Genomic DNA, 6,939 nt, shown 5'->3' on the forward strand with positions numbered 1-6,939 from the left:
TCAAGACGGCTCACTGTAAGAGTAGTGTGAGGTGAGAGAAAAGAAGCCTGCTCAAGGACCAACAGACTGCTTGCATAGCTGAAGCCCCCCCGAGAGGAAGGAGCCAGGGGCAGAAAATGTAGTGGCTAATTGTTACTAGCAAGTTATGTCATGAATTTAATTCAAAATTCCTGTCGTCTCTGCAATGGCACTTAGAGTCTGCAGACTGCCACGGTTCCAAGCAAAGGAGAAGACAAGCATGCCATTAAAAACAAAAACAAAAACAAAAAAAACAAAAAAAAACCCAAAGATCGAAGAGATACTTATGGGAAAAATACACGAATTCCAATAAGAACAAGACACTCAATGTCCCTTCTCAGCGGGGAAATGCAAATTAAAACTAGAAGAGATGACAGGCTCACAAACTTGGCTATAATTAGGAAGACTAACAATACTGCATCGTTTGGATCTGAAATGGTCCCCAGAGTCCTGTGTGTTAAGAAATTAGGCTCCAGGGTGGCCCTATTGGGAGGCTATGCAGACTTCAAGAGGTAGCGTCTTGTGGGAGGCTGTCCCATCAGTCGGAGGACGCCCTGTCTTGAAGGGGTTGTGAAGAGCCAGAATTTTTTTTCCCCCTGTACTCTTAGTCCGTGGCAAAGGAGTGAATGGTTTTGATCTATGATGTGCTACATGCTGTGTCACCAGTGGACCCCGAACAACAGGACAGATCCAACACACTGGAACTCTCAAAACTGTACACCAGAGCAAACCTTCCCTCTGGGTAAGTTAGTTGTCTCCGGTGTGTGTTACAGTGGTGTGGCTCTAACACAAGGGTCTGGTGTGGAGTAGGACATGGGGCAACTAGCACTTGCCTGTTGCTTCTGGGTGCAATTATTTAAGAAAACAATTTGTTGGTTTCTTTTGTCTTTTGTTGTTGATAGATCTGGTTTATTCCCTCCCTGCTCCCAAAAAGACCAACTGCAACCAGATAATGAGATTATAATGCCATGATTTACTGTCTTCAAAACAAAATCAGCTAAGAGCTGGACCCCTCGGCCCTTCCTCTTCTTGTCATCTCCCAGTTCAAAGGGCTCACATCTCTTCACAGCCAGCATCCTCTCTGTCTGCAGCTGGGCTCCCCACACTCAAGCCTCAGGACAGTCTTCATAGCTTTAGCCTGTTGGTGAATTCTGGTCTCAGTGATGCTCTCCCTGGGCAGACAGAGAACACTTTACCCTTTGACATGATGTCACGTGGTGGAGCTGGTGCTCACCATGTGTCTTACAGAAAGGCTGGTTGTTTTTAGGAATAGTCCCCATTTCTGGGAGTGCTGTCAGCACAGAAAGCTTTTTATTTATTTTTTTTCCAAAAATCCATTTAATATATTGTCCTCGGATAGAGAACGTATCAGATATTAAACTGATAAGAACAGATACTACACTTGATCTTAGCTAAAAGGTATTTATTTATTTATTTATTTATTTTGTTTTGTTTTTTGTTTTTTTTTTTAATTTATTTTAATTTATTTTGCAATACAATTCAGTTCTACATATCAGCCACGGATTCCCTTGTTCTCCCCCCCTCCCGTCCCCCTCACCTTCCCCCCAACGCCCCCCCCCCCATTCCCATCTCCTCCAGGGCAAAGCCTTCCCCACAGACTGAGGTCAACCTGGTAGACTCAGTCCAGGTAGGTCTAGTACCCTCCTCCCAGGCCAAGCCAAACAATCCTGCATAGGCCCCAGGTTTCAAACAGCCAACTCATGCAATGAGCACAAGATCTGGTCCCACTGCCTGGATGCCTCCCAAACAGATCAAGCCAATCAACTGTCTCACCCATTCAGAGGGCCTGATCCAGTGTGGACCCCTCAGCCATTGGTTCATAGTTCATGTGTTTCCATTCATTTGGCTATTTGTCCCTGTGCTTTATCCAACCTTGGTCTCAACAATTCTCGCTCATATAAACCCTCCTCATTCTCGCTAATTGGACTCCCAGAGATCCACCCAGGGCCTAGTCATGGATCTCTGCATCCAGATCCCTCAGTAGTTGGATGAGGTTTCTAGCACAACAATTAGGGTGTTTGGCCATCCCATCACCAGAGTAGGTCAGTTCGGGCTGTCTCTCGACCATTGCCGGCAGTCTGTTGTGTGGGTATCTTTGTGGATTTCTGTGGGCCTCTCTAGCACTTTGCTTCTTCCTATTCTCATGTGGTCTTCATTTACCATGGTCTCCTATTCCTTGTTCTCCCTCTCTGTTGTTGATCCAGCTGGGATCTCCCGCTCCCCCAAGCTCTCTTTCCCTCGACCCTCGCCTTTCATTACCCCCACTCATGTCCAGGCTGTTCATGTAGATCTCATTCCATTTCTCTGTCATTGGGCGATCCCTGTGTCTTTCTTGGGGTCCTGTTTTCCGGGTAGCCTCCCTGGTGATGTGAGTAGCAGACAATTCATCCTTGTTTCATGTCTAGTATCCTGCTATGAGTGAGTACATACCATGTTTGTCTTTCTGAGTCTGGGTTACCTCACTCAGGATGATTTTTTCTAGATCCATCCATTTGTCTGCAAACCTCATGATGCCATTGTTTTTTTCTGCTGAGTAATATTCCATTGTGTATATGTACCACATTTTGTTTATCCATTCTTCAGTTGAAGGGCATCTGGGTTGTTTCCATGTTCTGGCTATTACAAACAATGCTGATATGAACATAGAGCAAAGGATACGGTCAACAAGGCAAAGCGACAGCCTACAGAATGGGAAAAGATCTTCACCAACCCCACATCTGACAGAGGACTGATATCCAGAATATATAAGGAACTCAAGAAATTAGACATCAAAATGCCCAACAGTCCAATTAAGAAATGGGCTATAGAACTAAACAGAGAATTCTCAACAGAGGAAACTCAAATGGCCGAAAGACATTTAAGGAATTGCTCATCATCCCTAATCATCAGGGAAATGCAAATCAAAACAACTCTGAGATACCACCTTACGCCTGTCAGAATGGCTAAGATCAAAAACACTGAAGACACCTTATGCTGGAGAGGATGTGGAGCTAGGGGAACTCTCCTCCACTGCTGGTGGGAATGCAAGCTTGTACAACCACTTTGGAAATCAATATGGCGCTTTCTTAGAAAATTGGGAATCAATCTCCCCCAAGATCCAGCTATACCACTCTTGGGCATATACCCAAGAAATGCTCAACCACACCATAAGAGCACTTGTATTTATTTATTTTTAACAGGGTCTCACCGTGTAGCTGTGGGTAGGCTAGGACTTGAATGTAGACCAGGCTGGCCTCTAACTCAGAAATTTTGGGGCCTCTGACTCCCAAGTGCTGGGAACATAGATATGAGCCATAACCCCTGGCAATTTACTTGCTTCTTATAAGGTTAATTATACCCTTAAAATATGATACAGCAAAAAAAAAAATAAATAAACTTGAAGCATCACTGTGATGTTTATGTGTAGATACGACCTAAAACAAATGAATATGTGTGTTCACAGAAAAACCTGCAACATATGTTCATAGCAGCATTCATGGCAATACATCATGATGCAGTACTGTAATACACAGTCATTACACAGTCATGGAATGGAACGAGCTTCTTATGCATCCTACTGTGACGAGTGAAGCTCAGCGTGACGTCTAAAGAAGCTAAACACGCACAGGGGTGTGGCCTGTGGTTTCTATCCTGTGTACATGGACATCTAGAACGGGGAAAATGGCTTCGCAGTGACAGAAAGTGAAAGCTGGTGAGGCCAGTCCTTTCGTGGGGCTAAGGGCAGGAAAGTGCAGGGTCTGGAGCATGATGCAAATGCACCGAACAGTCTCAGTCGTGTTGGGAGTCATGTGGGTGTGCGCAGTCTTCAGGACTCACTGAACTGCACACTTACGAGGGGCACAAGCCGCCCATGCAAGTTATGCTTCAATAAAATTCATGCAGATGAAGAATTATTGACTGTATTTGCGGGGGGTTTTATTAATTAATTAATTAATTAATTTTTGCCTAATATGTGCCATCACTGTTTTCCAGAGTACAGTAAATGAAATAACATTTTTCCCATATTTGTTCAAAAAATATAGACTTTTGATATTTCACTATCTTTTATTTTTAACCAGTTCTGACCGGGGCAGGGGGTGTTTGGGTTTTTGTTTGTTTTATTTTTTAATTAGTTGGTTTTTATACCTTTATGTACTTTAAGTGGATGAATGTTTTGCCTTGCTTGTATGCCTGTTCATCTCATGTGTGCCTGGTCCCTGGGGAGGTCGGAAGAGGGTATCAGAACCCCTAGAACAGGAGTGATGGGCAGCTGTGAGCCACTATGTGGTTGCTGGGAATCGAACTCAGGTCCTCTGCAAGAGCAGCCAGTGCTCTTAACTGCTGAGTCATCTCTCCAGTGCCCTGTTTGTTTGTTAGATAGGGTATTTCATATGTCCCAAACTGCCCTAAAATTCAATCTGTAATTGAGGATGGCACACACTACTGACCTGTTTATGTGGTGCTGAGGATTGAACACAGAACTTCTAGAACACCAGGCAAGCACAGTTATAAGAAAAACAAGATCTTCTGAACTAGACTAACTTACCAGATCTTGACCTCATATTTAAAAGTAAATAAATTTGAAGCATTACTGTGATGTTTATGTGTGTGTGTGTGTGTGTGTGTGTGTGTGTGTTCACGTGCATGAGTGCGTGTGTGCACAAACAAGGGTATGATGAGTACATGTGTGTACATGGATTTGTCGAGGCCAGAAGTCAGTCTCCAACATCATTCTTCGGGAGTTATTTATCTTGTTTTGTGGGACAGTCCTGGATCTTGCCAAATAGGATAGGCTGGTTATAAACATCATAGGCTATAAAAATCACACCACCGTATGGCCTGTCAGGGTAGGCCTGGCATGTGGAGTACTGGTTCCCTGTGGACAGTGAATGAGAGCTGTGTTGGAGCCCAGCTGGCACCTGGAAGAGCTGAGGCAGCCAGCAATGTGAGCTAGCAAGAGACCAGGGTGACAGTGGTAATGGAATACTCCAAGAGCAAGCTCAGAAACCGAGAGACAGGTGTGAACATGGGACACTGGGCAGGTGCATGACACCCACACTCTGGAAACAAATGAGCATTTGTCACTGTGGATGACTTGCTTGTTCAGGTTTGGGGAAAATGTGGTGATAACAGATGAGAAAGAAGAAATTTCCACTCACGAACTGTTTTGAGAAGGGAATTTACTCTTTTGAGCTGTATGTGATAGTAATTGTACATTTATCCTGAAAAAAATAGACAGTTATTCCTCATAAAAGCCAGAATTCAATTTCTTTTAAGTGTATTGTGCTTTTTTTCTTTTTGGGGATTTTTGTTTTTTGGTTTGGTGTTTTTGGTTTTTTGAGACAGATTTTCTCTGTGCAACAGCCTTGGCTGTCTTGGAACTCACAGAGATCCACTTGTTTCTGCCTCCTAAGTTCTGGGATTAAAGGTGTGCACCAGTACTACCCAGCACTGTACATTTTCTCATGATGAATCTATTTGTGATACTTTATCAAACTATAAAACAGTACAGTTCAGAGTACATGTCTGTAAGGATCAAGAGGAGGGATCTGGCTTGGCTACATTTGTAACTCAACCCTTAACAGTAAATGAAAAGCAACAAAATTACAAAATGCAGAATCATTTTTATTGCACAAGATGTTAATTTAATAAAATATAAAAATAAAGTCATATACCAGCTTAAGCAATAAATATTTACCCTAAAGTTTAACTGGAAATGCAATTTTCGCAAATTTAATAATCATTGAAATGCTAAGGTTTGAAAGTGTGGGGGTTTGTCTCTCACTCACTCTCTCCAAAAAAAATACCAAAAAAAAAAGAAAAGAAAAAATGAAGATTGAAGCAAACAAATAAAGCCAATAGGACCCCAAAACGCCAAAGCAAAATGAAACAAACAGCCCACAAATAAAACACAAGGGATCCATTCTGTGTTGACCGACTACTTACTGCGCGGCCATGGGGCCTGAAGTGTGTTTGGTACACCCAGTGACGTACGAAGTTAGATGAGTAGAGAGGTGAAGAGATCCAGGAGGAGTTTGTAAATGGGGAGACAGAATCAAAACACGTGGCATGAAAAAAAAACTTCTAAATAAGAACTAATAAATTACAAAGCCTGAGTAAGAAGAAAAGAGAAAGGAAAGAAAGTGTGGTGGTCCGATTCAGACTGTTCCTCCAAAGTCTCTGACATTGAATGCGTGGTCCCCAGTTGGTCCCGCTGTTTGGAGAGGCTCAGGAAGTGGCCTTGGTGGAGGAAACACATCACTGAGGTGAAGGCCTTGAGGTTTCCAAGTTGTGCACTCTTCCCAGTTCACTCTCTCTGCATCCTGCTTGGGAGTGGGGATATAAGCCCTCAGCTCTCAGTTTCCAGCTCCAGCTTCCACGGTTGCCTTGCTGACTCCACTGTTATGGACCTGAACCATCTGGAATGGTAAGTCCTATAAATCCTTCCTTCTCTAAGCTGCCTTGGTCATACATAGTGTTTTGTCACAGGAATGGAAAAGTAACTGATATAGAAAGCAGATTTTTCCTCCTTAACTTATAACTTTTTATTTACCAAATTTTTTCTATGTAGAGCTTTACATCTTTGATATAAAATTGGCAGGTATGCAATAAAGCCATATTTATTGCACTTGCATGGTACAGCAAGGTTGAGCCAGCTGTGGTGAAACACATCTGTAGAACCAGTGCTTGAAATGTGGAGTAAGGAGTTCAAAGTCATCCTCAACTATATAACACATTCAAAGAAAATGTTGGCTATATGAGTTTCTGTCTCAAAAACACAACAACAACAAAAAATGCTCAGGCATTACCAAAACCTTAAATGTCACTTATCCATTTTACTTCTAGCACAATTTGTTTTCATTTTTTTTTAAAGAAATTTAAAATGCTTATTTATTTTGGTTTTTGAGATAGGGTCTCATG

General features: G+C 42.6%; 1 pseudogene; it reads right to left on the bottom strand.

Annotated features, from left to right (window-relative positions):
• Positions 1-1,282: 1,282 nt before the first annotated feature.
• Positions 1,283-1,441, bottom strand: LOC128113864 (uncharacterized; annotated as a pseudogene).
• Positions 1,442-6,939: the final 5,498 nt, after the last annotated feature.

Source organism: Peromyscus californicus, unplaced genomic scaffold (genome assembly GCF_007827085.1).
Source record: "Peromyscus californicus insignis strain IS unplaced genomic scaffold, ASM782708v3 Scaffold_18__1_contigs__length_77618521, whole genome shotgun sequence".
Lineage (NCBI taxonomy): Eukaryota > Metazoa > Chordata > Mammalia > Rodentia > Cricetidae > Peromyscus > Peromyscus californicus.